Here is an 18,849-nt window from a genome sequence, read left to right on the forward strand (position 1 = left end):
CTGCGAGGGTCTTATTAAGCCGCTCTGTTAGTCCGTTTGTTTGTGGGTGGTACGCCGTTGTTCTCCGGTGAGCTGTACCACTGAGCCTGAGAACCGACTCCAAAAGTTCTGCCACGAACGCAGTTCCTCTATCCGTGATGAGAACTGTTGGAGCACCATGCCGAAGGACGACGTTTTCTATGAAGAAATGAGCCGCTTCTGCTGCTGTGGCCCTCGGCATGGCTTTAGTTTCTGCGTAGCGAGACAAGTAATCAGTGGCGACAATGATCCATCTGTTTCCTGTGGTAGAAGTTGGGAATGGGCCCAGGAAATCCATTCCGATTTGGGCGAATGGCTTTGCTGGTACTTGAACGGAATGTAATAAGCCTGCCGGCCTGCCGGGTGGTGCTTTGCGTCTTTGACAGTCGGCACATGTTTGGACGTGATGTTTTACAGCAGCAGGTAGGTTAGGCCAGTAGTAACTGTTTTGCAGACGGGACAATGTTCGAGTGTAACCGACATGACCAGAGGTGACTTCATCATGGCAGGCTTCCAGAATTTCTTTTCGCAGTGATGCAGGGACGACGAGCAAGTATGGGCTGCCGGTGGGAGAAAAGTTTTTCTTGTATAGGACGTCGTTCCTTAAACAAAAAGATGGCACTCCTCTCGCAAAAATTCGCGGCACGTCTTCCCGTCGTCCTTCTAAGAAATCAATAAGTGAAAGCAGGTCAGGGTCACGGCGCTGCTCTTGTGAGATAGTGGCCGCGTTGATGACTCCCAAGAATGCGGCGTCCATAGACTCGTCATTAATAGCGGCAGGCTCAACGGGTGACTGCGAGAGACAGTCTGCGTCGGTGTGCTTCTTCCCTGATTTATAAATAATGGTCATATCAAACTCCTGAAGCCGAAGGCTCCAGCGTGCTAAACGGCCGGATGGGTCTTTCAAGTTAGTGAGCCAGCAAAGCGAGTGGTGATCACTGACGACCTTGAATGAGCGGCCGTACAGATATGGTCGAAATTTGAGAACCACCCAAACCACGGCGAGGCACTCTTTCTCGGTAGTCGAGTAGTTCTCTTCCGTGCGAGAGAGAGCTCTGCTGGCATAAGCTATCACTTTCTCGGAGTTATCTTGCCATTGTATCAGTACGGCGCCCAGGCCTACATTGCTTGCGTCGGTGTGAAGTGCTGTTGGCGCTTCCTGGTCAAAGTGTGCCAGAACCGGAGGTGTTTGGAGGCGTTGGCGTAATTCGTTGAACGCTGTTTGTTCCTTTTCGCTCCAAAGAAAGGGGACATCCTCTCGTGTGAGCCGCGTCAGAGGCGCCGCAATAGACGAAAAGTTGGCGATGAATCGTCGGTAATAAGCGCAGAGGCCTAAGAAGCGTCTCACTGCTCTTTTGTCATGCGGTGCGGGAAACTTTGCGACAGCGTCGATTTTGTCCGGGTCAGGTCGAACACCTTCGTGGCTGACCACGTGGCCTAAGAAGCAAAGTTCGTTGAAACCGAAATGGCACTTCTCTGGCTTCAAAGTCAGGCCAGCCGAACGTATAGCTTGTAGAACTGCGAATAATCGACTTAGGTGTTCCTCGAATGTAGCTGAGAAGACGACAACGTCGTCTAGATAAACCAAGCATGTCTGCCACTTAAGTCCTAATAGCACAGTGTCCATTAAACGCTGAAAAGTGGCTGGCGCTGAGCATAACCCAAATGGAAGCACTTTAAATTCATAAAGACCGTCGGGCGTCACGAAAGCAGTTTTCTCACGGTCTCTCTCGTCGAACCTCTATTTGCCAATAGCCACTTCGCAGGTCCATCGATGAGAAATAGCGTGCATGCCGCAGCCGATCAAGAGAGTCATCTATACGTGGCAGTGGGTAGACGTCTTTCTTCGTTACTTGGTTTAACTTGCGGTAATCTATACAGAAACGCAAGCTGCCGTCTTTCTTTTTAACCAATACCACGGGGGATGCCCAAGGACTCTTGGAAGGCTGTATTACGTCATCTTGGAGCATCTTCTGAACTTGCTTTTGGATCTCCTCACGTTCTTTCGGAGCCACACGGTATGGGTTTTGACGGATCGGTCTCGTATTTTCTTCAATGATGATTCGGTGCCGTGTCAGTGGTGTTTGCTTGACTTTCGACGTGCACGAAAAACAATTTTTGAACTGGTGTATCAGCTCTAGTAGGCGCTGTTTTTCCGAGGCTGACAGGGTTGAGCAAATGTTGACAGACAAAGGTGTCGAGGCTGGGATGGTCGCCTCGTCCGGTTGCAAAGCGAAGCAATCTCTGGCTTGGTCCACGTCGTCGTAGTAGGCAATCGCGGTGCCCTTCTGGATGTGACGACGCTCGTTGCTGAAGTTGGTGATGAGGACTTCTGCCCGCCCATCAATTAGTGCCAGAATGCCTCTCGCTATGGAAACACCTTGCGTAAGCAATAGCGTGTCTATTCGCTCCGCTATCACCTCCTTACGGCACGGCCATTCACACAACACCGACACAAGGCAGCAAGATCTCGGCAGGAGCATCACATCATCGGCTACACGTAAACGTTGCAGTTGTTCTTCAGTGGTGGCGTCGACGTAAGGATGGGAGGAAAAGGTGACGATACGTTCTGGGATGTTGATGATAGCACCGTACTCTCGCAGAAAATCCATACCCAAAATAACTCTTTACAACAGTCCGGTAAAATTACAAATGTGGCGACGAAGTTCGAATCATCGATTACGAGCCGAGCGGTGCATTTACCGGTTGGCGTCATTAGCTGCCCACCAGCACTCCTTATGCTCGGCCCACTCCACGGCGTCTTAACCTTCTTAAGGCGGTCGGCGAGCTCTTGTCGCATAATAGAGAAGTCAGCACCAGTGTCAACCAGTGCTGTTACGTGGTGTCCGTCTATAATAACGCTGAGGTCGGCACGTACAAATTCATTGGCAGTAGTACTCGTGGTTGTTGTCGTCTTCGTCATCACCGTCGTCACGTCGTCTTTGTGTAGAGGCAAGGGGGTCTTTTTGGCGTCTCGGCAATTGGCAACCTTGCCCCCGGAGGTCGCGGCAGTTAGTTTCCCTGGCACGGGCTTGGGGAGCGGTTTCTGATGGCGTCCGCGTATCTTTGGCGATTCGAGGAATTCTGACCTCGTGCAGGTGAGGGAGACCGCCAGCGACGACTTGGTGAAGACGCTTGGTTGGTCGGTAGGTGATCAGCACCATGGTCACGAGGGTCTTCAGAGTAAAAAGAAGCGGGCCGAGAAAAGTTTCCAAACCGGGTTTCTCGATGACGGCAGTAGCGCGAGATGTGGCCTGGTTCGCCGCAGTTGAAACAAAGGGGTCGACGGTCGGCAGTGCGCCACAAGTCGGTCCGACGTACTGGTGGTCGCCGCACAGGTTCACGCTGCCACCACGGCAAGGTAACGGGCCGCGGCTGAAAGGGTGGTTCTTCTGGGGCAGGCGGATGATGGCGCACGGCATCAGCATAGGACAGTGGACGTGGTTCGGGTGGTGGCGCCGGTGATGGAAAGGCTTGCCGTAGTTCCTGGCGCACGATTTCTGCAACAGAAGCAACTGGGGGATCGGTAGACGGAAGGCCGAGGGCCCGCAGCTCTTCCCGCAGGATTTGTCGAATCATTTGCCGTAAAGAGTTTTCGGAAACGGCAGCGTTTTGAGCGGCGGCACCAACAGGCGTTTGGTCGGGCAGGCGGTCAAAGTGGCGGCATCGTTGCCGGAGCGCCCGCTCAATGACAGTCGCCTCTTTGATGAATTCATCCACTGTTGTTGGCGGATTTCGTACAAGGCCGGCGAAAAGCGGTTCCTTAACTCCCCGCATCAGATGACGAACTTTCCTTGCCTCGGGCATGTCAGGGTCAGCGCGGCGAAATAGGCGGACCATATCCTCAGCGAACATGGCCACGCTTTCGTTCGGCTTTTGCATGCGGGCTTCGATCATCTGTTGTGCGAGATCCCGTCGGTCCGCACTCAGGAACGTCTCGAGAAGCTTTTGGCGGAAATCGTCCCAGGTTTGGAAAGTAGGCTCCCTGTTCTCGTACCATGTGCGAGCGCTATTTTCCATTGCGAAGTAGGCACGGCCAAGTTTTTCTTGCACGCTCCAACGATTCACCACAGCGGTCCGCTCGAACTGGTCGAGCCAGTCCTCGACATCTTCATACGGTTCTCCACGGAAGACTTCGGGAACACGAGGAGTCTCAAAAGTTACCTGGTAAGGGTGAGTCGTTTGGGCCGGGGCCGGGGGAAGATTCGCAGACGCTGAAGGGGCCGCCATGTTGGTAACAGGAGATGCCGTCAAGAGTTCTGGGCTTAGGCCTAATAGGCGCCGGCTGAATCGGTGTACTGGAGTCGCAACAAGACGTTGAGGCTCCGGACTGGGTGTACGGTCCCGAACAACGCTTTCTTGCATCAGGTTGCAGGCCCCAGCACCTCCACCAGTGTCCCGACGTCAAGAGAGAGGTCGTACTAGAAGACGCTGAGAAAACAGCAGCGGGTCGGTCTTTTTGTTAACCGCGTGAGAGAGAGTTCCTCATCTTTGTCGTTGTTGCATTCTGCATAAAAGCGTGCAGATGCGCGTATGCGCTGTCGCCTTCGTCTTTTTCGCGGGACGCACGTGACAATATATATATATATATATATATATATATATATATATATATATATATATATATATATATATATATATATATATATATATATATATATATATATATATGTTTTTATATATATATATATACGAAGGGACAAAGAGCTTTCGGGTCCGGTTCAATATTATACGAAAAAGTCAAAACAGATGCCTGTGCGAAGCAGTTTTATTGACGTTTTGCTTGGGGTCCAAGCTTCATCAGAATAAAGTGTGTAGCAACATTTCCGTTAATATATACACGTCCATATCACGCAGAGTGAAAAAGCGTTGACCACCACAAATAAATCTACGTCATCGATGAAAATGTGAATGAACAGCTCTGGAAAATCACTGATGCAAATGATACAATGATGATTCTAAAAGTAGTACACGTTCAAAAAAAGTAAAATCGGAAAGCTAAAAGCACTAAAATACAAAAACACAAAAACTTCACATTTCAACGAACGATGTAAGTACACTTACCATCACTAAGTTGATTACAAAGGCAAACAAGCGAATTTGCAAGCGCATTCATTTAAACCAGATGTGGTGGTATCGAACTTGTGAATTAGGAAGAATTCCCGGGCTTCCCTGTCATAATTAGAGCTAAAGCCAGATTCAAGTAACGTAACCTCGAGGTTATTAAAAGAGTGACTGGGGAGATGCACATGTTTGGATATGGGCAAGTGCGGCAACGTGTTAGTGTGAGGCTTATGATTGTTAAATCATATTCGGAAAGGGCCCCATGTTTGTGCAATATACTGTTTGCCTCCTATTCTATATTCAGGCATAAATATTACATTTTTGTTGTCACAGTCAAAGTCACCTTTAATTTTTAAACGGAATGTTGAATCAGAGTATATATATATATATATATATATATATATATATATATTGTTAAGGCGTTTATTAGCCGGCAACGAGCGAGAATATACAATGGCGACAGTCACAGCCAAGCACGGGCTCTCAGCGCGAGCGGCGTCCTTGTTGGGTAGCCCCACTAGAAGGTACTCAAGAGTTCGACCCATTTCAGAGTTCGGAGGCTTCGCTACAATTACCCCGGGGTCGAAGAGGGAGCCGCCTGGCGACCTAACATCTTGTTATTATGAGCGGGACATAATAAGCCTTCAGGCGCTCCACGCTGACGATGTCTCGCCCACGGCGGCGCGTGTCCGAAGATTGTTCAACGGGTTCGATCAGATAGTTGACGGGTGAGGTGCGCTCGATGACACGGTAGGGGCCTTCGTATTTGGGACGTAGTTTGGAAGAGAGGCCAGCTGCAGAGGTCGGGATCGAGAGCCATACAAGCGCACCAGGAAGGAACGTGGGCTCAGAAGTGGTGGAGCCATCGCGAATACTCTTCTGCCGCTCTTGCTCTTGCGTCGTAAAAGTCTTGGCAAGCTCGCGACACTCTTCAGCAAGCCTGGCTGTCTCGGAAATAGGTGCACACTCAGATGGATCCGGCGTGTACGGGAGGATCGTGTCCATGGTGTGCGACGGGTGCCTTCCGTACAGCAAGTAGAAAGGTGAAAAACCAGTCGTGCTCTGAGGGGCGGTGTTGTAGGCGTAGGTGACGAAGGGCAGTATATTATCCCAATTAGTGTGGTTGGCAGCAACGTACATAGAAAGCATGTCGCCGAGGGTGCGGTTAAAGCGTTCGGTGAGGCCATTCGTCTGTGGGTGGTAAGCAGTAGTTTTGCGGTGGACAGAATGGCACTCCGTCAGAATGGCTTCGACGACTTCCGACAAGAAGGCACGGCCTCGATCGCTGAGAAGCTCTTGGGTTGGTCCGTGGCGCAGTATAAATCGATGCAGCAGGAAGGACGCAACATCGCGCGCATCAGCCGCAGGGAGAGCGGCGGTTTCGGCGTATCGCGTTAAATGGTCAACGGCAACGATGGCCCAGCGGTTACCAGCCGACGTCAGAGGAAGTGGTCCATACAAATCGATACCTACGCGCCCAAAGGGACGGTCAGGGCAAGGTAACGGTTGTAGACTGGCGTGCGACATGTGGGCTGACGGTTTACGGCATTGGCAAGTGAGGCAAGAGCGAACGAACTGCTGCACATAGCGGTACATCCCGCGCCAGAAGTAGCGTTGTCGAATGCGATAATAGGTTTTGAATACCCCAGAATGAGCGCATTGCGGATCAGAATGGAAGGATTCCCATATCTCTGACCGCAGACTGCGGGGTATCACGAGTAACCACTGCCGGCTGTCGGCGTCGTAATTGCGTTGGTGTAGGAGGCCGTCACGAATGGCGAAATGGCGAGCTTGACGACGCAAGGCACGCGTGGATGGCGTTGCGGATGGATCAGAGAGCATGTCGATGAGCGGGCAGATCCAATTATTCTTTCGCTGTTCGGTAGCGATGATGTCAACATCAATGGCAGAAACAGCAGCCGAGGATACTGAGCAGAGCACATCACCTTCAGGCAGAGGGGAGCGCGAGAGGGCGTCGGCGTCAGCATGCTGGCGCCCGTTGTGGTACAGCACGCGGATATTGTAGTCTTGTAATCGAAGAGCCCAACGGGCGAGACGGCCTGAGGGATCCTTCAATGATGAAAGCTAGCATAGTGCATGATGGTCGGTAACGACATCGAATGGGCGACCATACAAATAAGGTCGAAACTTTGTAAGAGCCCAGACGATCGCCAGGCACTCTTTCTCCGTGACGGTGTAGTTTTTCTCGGCTCTCGTGAGCGTACGGCTTGCATATGCTACGACATATTCAGGGAATCTGGGTTTTCGCTGCGCCAGGACAGCGCCGAGGCCTACTCCGCTGGCGTCCGTGTGCACCTCCGTTGGGGCTGTAGGGTCGTAGTGGCGTAGAATGGGAGGCGACGTCAACAAATGGCGGAGCTTCGCGAACGCGTCGTCGCACTCGGATGACCACGAATTGAAGGGCCCGTTGCTTCCAAGGACCTTCGTCAGCGGTGATATGATCGTGGCGAAATTTCGTATGAAGCGTCGGAAGTATGAGCACAGGCCCACAAAACTACGCAGTTCTTTGACAGATGCAGGTTTGGGGAATTCGGCCACGGCCTGAAGCTTGGCAGGATCAGGAAGAATGCCGTCTTTGGACACGAAGTACCCCAGTATGGTGAGTTGCCGTGCTGCAAAGCGGCACTTTTTCAGATTTAGTTGTAAGCCGGAATTGCTCACACGTGCGAAAACTTCTTTCAGACGTTGGAGATGCGTGGAGAAATGCGGAGCAAAGACAATGACATCGTCGAGGTAACACAAGCACGTGTACCATTTCAAGTTGCGCAGAACGGTGTCCATCATGCACTCAAAGGTCGCAGGTGCATTACATAGACCAAACGGCATGACGTTGAACTCGTACAAGCCGTCTGGCGTGACGAAGGCGGTCTTTGGTCGAGCGTCGTCAGCCATCGGTACTTGCCAGTACCCCGAGCGCAGATCGAGAGAAGAAAAAAAATCGGCTCCATGAAGGCTGTCAATCGCGTCATCGATGCGTGGCAGTGGATAAACATCCTTGCGAGTGATCTTATTGAGCCGTCTGTAGTCCACACAGAACCGCACAGAACCGTCTTTCTTCGCAACAAGAACAACAGGAGACGCCCATGGACTGTCCGAGGGCCGAATAACGTCGCATCGGAGCATATCGTCAACCTGATCAATAATTACTCGACGTTCAGCAGGCGACACGCGATATGGACGTTGCCGTAAAGGTGGATGGGCACCAGTGTCGATGCGATGCGTAACAACGGACGTGCGATCGAGAGAACTTCGCCCGACATCGAAAGAAGAACGATATTCTTGTAACAGGTCCAGAAGTTGGGAACGCTGTGCGGCCGTAAGGTTGTCAGCGATGGAGGGGCCAAATACATCAGCAGACGACGAATCAGAAGTGGAAACAGCATTGATGGTACACGACCTGAGAGCGCGCGTGCCATCGGGTACGTCCAGGACTTGTGCGTCGTCGACTGGTTCCACTCTGCCGAGACATTTCCCTCGAAGCAAGGTAACAGCGTACGGGGATGGGTTGGTTACAAAAATAGCAGTGTTGCCCTGGTTGACCTGCACGGTCGCGAAAGGTACTAGCAACCCTTTCCTGCTGCAAGCGCGGTCAGATGGCGAAACAAGTGCAATGGTGTTGGAGAGACCAGCGCAGCAGACAGACACAGCCGTCGTCGAGTTTGGAGGCACTGCTGTATCGTCTTTCGTTAGAATCTTCCTCAGTGTCGGGGGACTGTCTTCTGGCGTCAAATGCGAGAAGGGTGAGAGCTCAATTTCGGTGGCGGCACAATAGATGACGGCATCATGGCGGGAGAGAAAGTCCCATCCCAGGATGACGTCATGAGAGCATGCCTGAATGATGATGAACTGGGCGACATACAGAACGTCCTGGATGACAACGCGAGCTGTGCACCCTGCTGTAGGATGAATCCGGTGCAAACTTGCAGTACGGAGGGATTACCCAGAAAGTGGCGTCGTCACTTTTCGAAGTAAGCGGCAGAGTTTTTCGTCCATAACTGATACGGCAGCTCCAGTGTCAATAAGAGCCGATGCACAAACACCGTTTACAAGCACGTCAATGACATTCGAGGGGCTGCTCTGAGGGCTTTCACATTGCGATAGCGTCGCAGTCCTTGCCTCAGGGACTGCGACGACTAGTTTTCCCGCTCATGAGCTGCCGCACTTGGCCGCATGGGAGACAGGGAACGGCGTCGTGGAGACGGTGATCTTCGAGATGGACCTGGGCGAGATCGAGGTGGCATAGACGGTGGTTCTTCGCGATAAGTACGGCTGAGTTGGCCAGCAACAGGTGAAGAAATTGGAGCCGGCTGTACGCGATGGCAATAACGGGCCACGTGACCGGCGTAACCACAGGCAAAGTAGATGGGCCGGTTGTCGGGTGTGTGCCATCTGTTCTCCGGGGTAGGTCTCACCCATGTCACAAGGGCTGATGAACGGAACGGTGGCTGCATGGTGGACTGAAGCTGAGGCTGAGGGGTTACGTCAACATACGTAGCGGGCACACCCGCTGCAAACGACGGAGGTCGAGTGGCAGCTTCGGTGTAAGTCAGAGGGGCGGTTGCTGGAACGACTTGGGGTGGCCTGGCGACCACTTGCGCGTAACTCGGGGGCGCAGGAGCCGGAGGCTGTGGAGGGTGGTACGCAGAAATTACCTCCGCTATTTCCTGTTCAATCGCTCGGCGGATGGGAGGGAGAACGGTAGTAGCCGATTGTTGAACAGCAGGTTGGTGGGCAAAGGGCAGGAGCGAGAACTGACGCGCGATTTCCTCGCGGATAAAGGACTTCAGGTCTGCCATCAACGCCACTTGGTCACAACTGGCCTCCAAGCCAGCAAGCGTTGCAGCTCGTGGTGGGGAGCGTCGGGTCATCGAACGCTGCCGGCGGAGCTCCTCGTAGCTCTGGCACAGTGTGATGACCTCAGCCACCGTGCCGGGGTTTTTGGCGAGCAGCATCATGAAGGCATCATCGTCAATGCCTTTCATAATGTTCCGGATCTTGTCAGACTCGCACATGGTGTGATTGGATTTGTTACATAGGTCCAGGACATCTTCAATATAGCTGGTGAATGACTCACCAGCCTCCTGAGCATGTTCACGCAAACGCTGCTCGGCTTGCAGCTTGTGAACAGCAGGGCAGCCGAAGACGTTGACGATTGCGGTCTTGAAATCGGACCAGGTGGCAAAATGGGACGCGTGGTTGTTGTACCACAAACTGGTGACACCGGCAAGGTAAAACACTAAGTTGGTCAGCTTGCCGTCCTTGTCCCATTTGTTGGGGACGCTCACGCGCTCGTAAATTGCGAGCCAGTCTTCCACGTCAGTGTAATCAGCGCCAGTGAAGATGGGTGGATCGCGGATTCTGGGGACACCGGGACAAGGGGGTGGCATTGGAGGAGGCGTTTGCTGAGAAGCGTCGTGGTACATAGGAGACGACAGGATACGTGATCGTAGCTCCAAAGGCATAGACAGGGATCGCAGCACTCTCCACCAAATTGTTAAGGCGTTTATTAGCCGGCAACGAGCAAGAATATACAATGGCGACAGTCACAGCCAAGCACGGGCTCTCAGCGCGAGCGGCGTCCTTGTTGGGTAGCCCCACTAGAAGGTACTCAAGAGTTCAACCCATTTCAGAGCTCGGAGGCTTCGCTACAATATATATATATATTGTAATGACGAAAACCGAAACTGGAACTCTCTCTGGCACAGACTCGCATGCTAGGAAGGAAGAGACGGAAGACGACGAAGAGGAAGCAGAATAAGAACAGCCGGCCTGCAGCAAAGGCGTTGTGTCTTATTTCTCGTCGTTACAATGGCGCAGTCGGCGAAGAAAACGGCTTACGTCTCGGTTTCGTCATCCAGAACGCCCGCCGACGTGCAGCCGCGGTAAGCGTCGCTTGAGGACGGCGTCAAGCCCTCCTCGGCAGCTGTTTACTGACACCACCGTTCGGGGACGGCGTCAAGGCCTCCTCGCCGTCACGCTTCTTCGCTGATGGGACCCGCAAGGCGTCCGTCGCGGCCAGCATCGATCCCAGCACCGACGGATGGCGTCCAGGCCTCCGTTGTGGCTCCGGGAAACTTGTCCTGGGACGCGACACGTCGCGGCAACCATGCGCACGGGCCTCTCTCACCTAGGGATGGCGTACATGCCTCCTCCATACCTGGCAACCTGTCGGCGCTTCAAGCACCCACCGTGTACGGCGTCGAGGCCTACCCGGCGGCGCAAGACCGCTTCATCTACGCCACAGTACCAGGTCACAACTCATCACACGGGTTCCGCTTGCCTGGGAACGTCGTTGACGCTTCCAGCGCCCTGGAACCCATGTCCACGAATCCGACCACAGCTGGATTTCCAAGGGACGCCGTCCACGCGTCCTTGGTCAAGAATTGTACCACCTCGAATACCGCAGTCACTGTATCCTCCGCAGAGGCGGGCCTTGGCTCTTCGTGCGGATCACACGACAGCGCAGCGGAGCTGCAGCATACCATCGCGCAACTCCGTGTCACGACCAACGCCCTCATAGCGTCGAGTTCCAAGCTATGTCCTGCCATCTTGCCAACATTGTGCGCACTCAATGCCATGTTGGCTGCGGCCGCCGCACAAAACTTCGAGGTAAGCTCGCCCGAGAACCGTCGCAATCTCCGGCGTTCTCTCGCGGAGGTATCGGAGCAAGTGAACTGCTTGGCGGGGGCACATTTCGGAGTTCTGCCCGCCGTCCCGCCATCGCCGATTTCCTTCGCGCTACCGGAATTTCGCGGCTTCCAGGACGACGCCGAGGAATGGGTGGCAACCGTCAACGCTCTCGGAACGACTGAAGAGCAGAAGTGGGACATGGCCATAGATCGCCTGCGGGATGCTGCCGCAGCATGGCACAGGTACGAAGGCGTCAGGCAGCAGTCCTGGGCAGAATGGAGTGCAGCCCTGATTGCCGCTTTCGGACGGATTTCCTGTGACTCCAGCAAGTCCAGCTCGATCTTTCCCGAGGCCGAGGATGGAGCCCAGGCAGCGCCCCACCTCGAGGCTGCAATCGTTCGTTGCAGCTCGTCAACGGAATGCTGCCAGGAGTTCCCTGCTGCTGACCCTGACCGAAGTGGCTGGAATCCTACACTACAGGTCCCGGACTCTGCATCGGTATTCGACCTGAAAATACCGCCACCAGACCTTCGTCCGGAGATACGGCCCTCGCGCTCGTCGTCTGAGGACATCGAGGCACTCAATCCTATTGTATTAGACACAACTGAACCCTACCAGACCACGATCATGCTCAGCCACGCAGACACTCGGCTACCAAGGAACGTTTCCTTCGAGAAAGCCCAGATACCTAGCTACGCTGAGGCCACTGCCATCGAGAACTTGCCGAGGACCAGCCCTCCTGCTGTTTCCTCCCAGCATACGATGTTTGCACATGACAGTTCGCCAGAAGCCACCGGCTCGACTACGTCTGGGAGTTCTGCTGTGGTATTTATGCCCAACCATGAGCTGCGTCCCATCTCATTTCAAGAAATGGCCCAAACGTCATCATGGCTGCCTCGCAGGGCATCCCGCTGCAGTTCAGTCCACCAGCGACGGTGGGACAAACACCAGCGTTTCCAGGTTACTCTGCGACCTTGCCGGAACAGTCAGGGCCGTCCACCTGAACTGCATTCTACGAGTTGTCAGGAAACGTTGCATCATGGACGAGTTCGACCACGGCGACAAAGTCAAGCCCACCCACCAAAAACTTTACCGCCAGCTCCGCGCGCGCACAGGACCCAGTCTCCATCACGACACGGTGAACGACCCAGACGACATAGCCAGTGTCGGCCGCCGGAGCCAATTTCGACAAACTTCCAGCGTGGTCGAGACCGACCACGACGATGTAGCCAACCTCGCCCACCTGAAGCACTGTCAACTGCTGCAGCTAGCCTTACCTACCAGAACATTGTCGTTTGGCCCAACGACAATGCTAGCAGTCATGGCCGAGTGTAATGACGAAAACCGAAACTGGAACTCTCTCTGGCACAGACTCGCATGCTAGGAAGGAAGAGACGGAAGACGACGAAGAGGAAGCAGAATAAGAACAGCCGGCCTGCAGCAAAGGCGTTGTGTCTTATTTCTCGTCGTTACAATATATATATATATATATATATATATATATATATATATATATATATATATATATATATATATATATATATATATATATATATATATATTTAGTGGGAGTAATAATTCAATGGGCCAGTTAGTCTTCGTGAAGGTATGGGATATGGCACAACGGGAGCGTTGTCAACAAGGATAAATATATTTATTTCCCAACAGTTTCGGGAGGGGACCTCCCTTCATCAGGGGATGAGTTATACTGACATGAGCTTCCAAACTTCCTTGCTGCCGCGTCCCTCCCGCCTTGAAAGACGTTTGCGAGAGTGAGAGGAAACTGGAAGAAGGAAAAAAAAGAGAAAAAGGACGAAAAAAGAAAGAAAAGAAAGAAAGTAAAAAAGAGGAAGAACCACTGTCAACACTGAGAACGAAGCCAACTGTCCGTCTACATCCACCTACGGTTCATATCACGTGCTGTTCAGTTCTTGGCGTGTGTCGGGCCACCCAAGATTGTCGCCGCGGTGCCGGGAGGGTCCGGGACGGCGTGCCTAAAAAAAGGGGTTTCCCCGTAATTGGTCGTTCGGCGGGCGGCGGGCGGTGTGTGTTAAGGAAAGGTTTCTTGTTAATGGGTCGGTCGGCTATTTACCTTTAATCTTCGTCCGTTTCCTTTCAACGGTCATGAAGTGGTAGGCGAACGTAAACACTTTGTATGTGCATGTGAAAAATAAAATAAAAAAAGGGGGACTGTGTACACGTACGAGTCAGTCAGAAAAAAGCATGGTCTCCAGCTATCAATCTTTGTCACCAATTTTCTCCTGGCTTACTTCTCGGAGGCAGTTGAGTTTTCCGGGGTCCTCGTTGATACCGGCTACTAATGTACGAAATTTCAAATAAAAATATGCCTCACGCTGTTCGCGCTCGCTTCTGTTTGAGAAAGCGGACTGCAAAAGAGGTACGCTGATATATTCAAAACTGTGGTTTGGCAGGCGCAGATGTCTAGATAAAGGTAACTTTGGCAGTGAAGTGGCGTGGTACCGGTGATTATTGAACCGCAGACGAAATGGCGTGTCTGTTTGGCCGATATATCCTTGTCCGCAGATGTTGCAATGTAGCATGTATATTACGTTACGGGAGTCACAATTAAGGCTTTCAGTTATGCAGAATTTGAAATCCGAGAAGTTCGCTTTGAATTCACGTGTTCTGTCCATCTGTGGGCATACCTTGCATCAAGCTTTTCCGCAGAGATGGCACCCTGATTGAAATTTGGGGGTGTTTGTTTTTGCTCTGACAAGACTGTCCTTCAGATTTTTATCCCGGCGGTACACCACGTGAGGTGGCTTCGCGAAAATAAAAGTTAGTCGTTTGCTTCGCCTGATTAAGTTGAAATGGCGGGAAAGTATGTTGTTGATTCGGGGCGCTGATGAGGAGTAAGTTAGTACAAGGTTCGTTTGGGAAGTCATTTTCGGTACTCTGTTTGGTCCCTTAATTATATCATTCCTGTTCACGTTGCGATTACGTAGCATGGCATCGTCAATAATGTCTTCCGGAAATTTTTTTTTTCAATAAGGAATGCTTTAGGTGTTCCGCGTGTCTGTCAAATTCCCGCATATCGGTGCATATTCTTCGGTACCGGTAGGCCTGAGAAAATGGAATACCCGTTTCACAATGCTTTGGGTGGCTGCTGTAAAATGTAGGTACATTTGATGGTCTGTAGGCTTTTTGTAAAAGTTTGTTGACAAGCGGTCATTTTCGACGGCGACAGTGACGTCCAAAAAGTTAATGCTAGTTTTTGAAATTTTGTGCGTGAATTTTATTGACGGGTGGCACTTGTTAAAATCGTCTATGAAGCGGAAAAGACTTCTCTCATCATGGTTCCATATCATAAAAATATCGTCTAAGTATCTTCTCTAGTAGAAAGGTTTCAAGGTGCGTTCCTCAATGAATGGAATTTCAAGTGAAGCCTTAAAGGTGCTCGCGAAGTTTGGGGCCATTTTCGTGCCCATTGCAGTGCCACTGACCTGAAGGAAATGCTTGCCATTGAATCCAAAATGGTTATAATTTAGTACAAGTTCAAGAAGTGTAAACAGTACCTCGCCACTTACACTAGTTGATGAGTGAGATTTTACATATTCAGAAACCATAGCCGCTATGCCGTCATGGTGGGGTATGTTGGTGTACAATGAGCAGACGTCCATGGTCACCAGAAAACTGCCGCCTGGGATGTCGAGACTTGAAGTTTCGCAGATGAAGTGGTTTGTGTCCTTTAGGTAATAGGGAAAATTTGGGGGGATGTTTTTTATTAAGAAATTGATGAATTCTGATATATTTTCTGTTGATGTGCTGTTACTGGATACTATCGAACGTCCCGGATTACCTGCCTTGTGTATTTTGGGGAGCAAATAGAATCGACCGGGAACAGAATGGGCCGGTAACATTGCTTTTAACATTTTGCCGGTAACTTTCTCGTCCCGGCGGAGATTGTTTAGGGTTACTTTTATCTCCCTTTCAAATTCGGGAGTCGGGTCCGTTGGAAGTTCTTTGTAGAATTTTGTGTGGGATAGCTGTCGTTCCCCTTTCTTTAAGTAGTCCGACGTGTTTAGAATTACTATGCAGCCCCCTTTATCAGCCGGTTTGATAGTAATTCCAGTGTTTTTTCGTATATAGTTCATCGAGTGCCCTTCGTTCTGACTTTGATATGTTGTTTCGAAATGGCCGATTTTTTCATACGCTTTGATGCTATCTTTTTGAACTGTTGATATATACATATCGAGGTGTTTGTCCCTCTGCTCACTCAGACACCAAGATTTGTCACCACCAATCACTCTATTCTCGTCCGCACAGTCCTTGCGATCATGAAAGTATTCACGGAGGCGGAGATTACGCGCAAAGTTATCGAGGTCTTGGTACAGTTCAAATTCATCGAACTGGACAAAAGGTTAAGCCTCTCGACAAAAGTTGAAGCTGAGCGGGTGTGAGCGTTGTGTTGGACAGATTGGAAACATTTTTCTCATAATTTTTAGGCTACTCTTGGCTATCACGTGGTACGGGAGTGTCAGCGTCATATTCGAGAGTAAGGATGTTTTGATTAGGATTGCACTGTAGTTTCGAGTTCCCATTTTTCTCCTCAAAGTTAGGTTGTGGTATGGGACGTCCCTGGCGTTCTTGTACGGCCTCATTCATATTTTCCTGTTGCAGAGCAGTGGAGCTACTGCAGTCCCGCTTGAATTTTCTATCTTTTACTACTGAAATTTCGCCTCTCTTCTTTAGTTCATATCTTTCCAGTTCTCTTGTTTCATGCTCTCCGAGATTAGATACCAATTCTTGCGTGGCCTCCGTGACACTGCATTCGGCGGCCTTACGCTGACTATGGTCCGCAATGACGCTTCTAGTAATATTTTTTCTCACTTCCCCCTTTCTGCTATATATATATATATATATATATATATATATATATATATATATATATATATATATATATATATATATATATATATATATATATATATATATATATATATATATATATATATATATATTTATGTATATATATATATATCTAAGTGTGTAACTTCATCAACGCGTTGATGTCTTTTATGCATTAGGTCCCAACTTTGGCATTATTGTAATTGACGCTCAGAAAGAATTTAGTTTTAATTGTGAAGCAATCCTTTGAGAACCAAAGGTATGTAGAGTGTTTCTATCCACTTATTTACCTGTACGGCCAGCTACGTAGTGGCCTCGTCATCTTATTATAGACAAAAATCGGCAAAGAGGGCACAAGGGTATGGCGACATGTATCTGGTCCTGTAAAAATAATGTATACCACGGGCTACGGTACGCGGGTATGCGCTTTAAAATTTGTATCTTCCTAGTAGAGGCGACAACAGATATGTGTAATTTAAACACGACAACTTCTAAGAAAAGTCCGTCATCGGTGGCATTTATCCAAAGAATGCCAAGAATAAAGGTCTGTATCCCAGCAGGAATCAAACCCAAGCATTTCGTGTGGCGGTCATGTACTCTACCGTAGAACCACGCAAGGTCTGAATTTAGCTTTGGAAAAGGTCCTGTGCTGACGTCAATTCGGCGCAAAGTGATTACTTTTGCAATTCTGGCTATATGAATTCTTAACAAGGAGATAAACTTTGCATATGTACTCCTACTATGCAGACGCACGTCATGCCTGGTTAACAACAATTGTAGCTTCAGTGCCTGTTGCGATTTATTAAGTCCCATAAACATTCATATTCTATCCCTCTTTGCTTCCTTTCCATAGGGTATAGCTGTCTATGATTGGTCTAAACAATCTGGGTGATGCACACAGTCCCAACTCGTTACGCGAGGCAACAGATACGCAAAAATGATCTCTCACGTAATAACCCATTATGCACGATCGCGTAAAAAATAGGAGAATGAACAATTTTGACTGTGGCGTATTCTTTGCCATTGGTTATTCAGCATTTAAAATTTTTTGTGCAGTATGTGAAATTGAATCTGGGAAATGACGTGGCGCTTATTACTGTGTATGCACAATGAACAGCGCATTCACGTGCTCAGGAATACCTAAAACTTCTGTGGAATAGGTGGAAACCGTCTCCTTTTAAATGAAGGTCAAGCAGGCTAGCCGCCGATCACATTAGCAGTGCCTACTTGTAGCAGCTAGTGAGATGGATAAATAAGAGTATAATAACATACTTCATCTCCACCGTAACAGCGTCTCGCTGTTTGCGCTCGTGTGCGCACAACGGTAAGCTCATCCTTGCTGAGAGAGACAGGAAGGGGGAAAAATAAGCAGCGTTGCACGTGTGTGCTTCTTTGATGTCCCATTTGTATTTTGAACTCAAAAGACAATTCCAATTTAATGAGAATCAATTAGCCTGACTCCTAAATAGGCCTAAATAATGCTAAAAACCTATAGACCATTTCCCTGAAGGGAACCATGATTTGATTGGAAGCAGCAGTGGTGCGCACGCCATTGGCCTGGCTGAAATGGGCGGCGACACGGATGATAGAAGACTGGTTTGAGGCAAAACTTGGTGTAGCCTTTGCTCTAGTGTACGCGTATTCGAAACGCAAATACACGTAAGGGGGTGGGTTGGGTTTCGTGTAAGTTTTATCGCAGATAAACGAGCCGAAATAACGTTTCGAGTCAACGTGTGGTCGAGCATTGCGAGCAGAGGAGAGTGTGGAGCGAGAGAGAAGTGTGTTGTGAGTGAACGGAGAAGCAACACCACCTAGCTGCGTTGGGAGGAGCCGGCAGCTGCTGCGGATGAGTGAGAATGTGACGTCAACGTGCAGCTGCGACTTCACCTACTTGACATCGTTCCAAAAACTGTGGCGGGGGGAACATAGTACGGTGCGTTCACACGGAGACACGTACGGACAGCTTTACAAAGAGTTGCCTCGCATCTAAAACCACAGTCTTTCAACTTCTCTTTGGTCCGGTTAGTTAAGTTGCAGTGCAAGTTAAAAGCTGAGTTTTACGCTGAGCTCGAGTCCACTGATTTATACGTCACCACTTTGCAAGCTACAAATTGCATCACTACAAATTATGATACGCAAGGCGTATCAGGTTGATCGGAGACTACAGCAAAACTAACACATTTGAAAATCTTCTTTGCAATCATTATCTCACAGCAGCTCCGACAGAGCAGCCATGACGCTATCCCT

The sequence above is a fragment of the Rhipicephalus microplus genome, chromosome 6, assembly GCF_043290135.1.
Source record: "Rhipicephalus microplus isolate Deutch F79 chromosome 6, USDA_Rmic, whole genome shotgun sequence".
Classification (NCBI taxonomy): domain Eukaryota; kingdom Metazoa; phylum Arthropoda; class Arachnida; order Ixodida; family Ixodidae; genus Rhipicephalus; species Rhipicephalus microplus.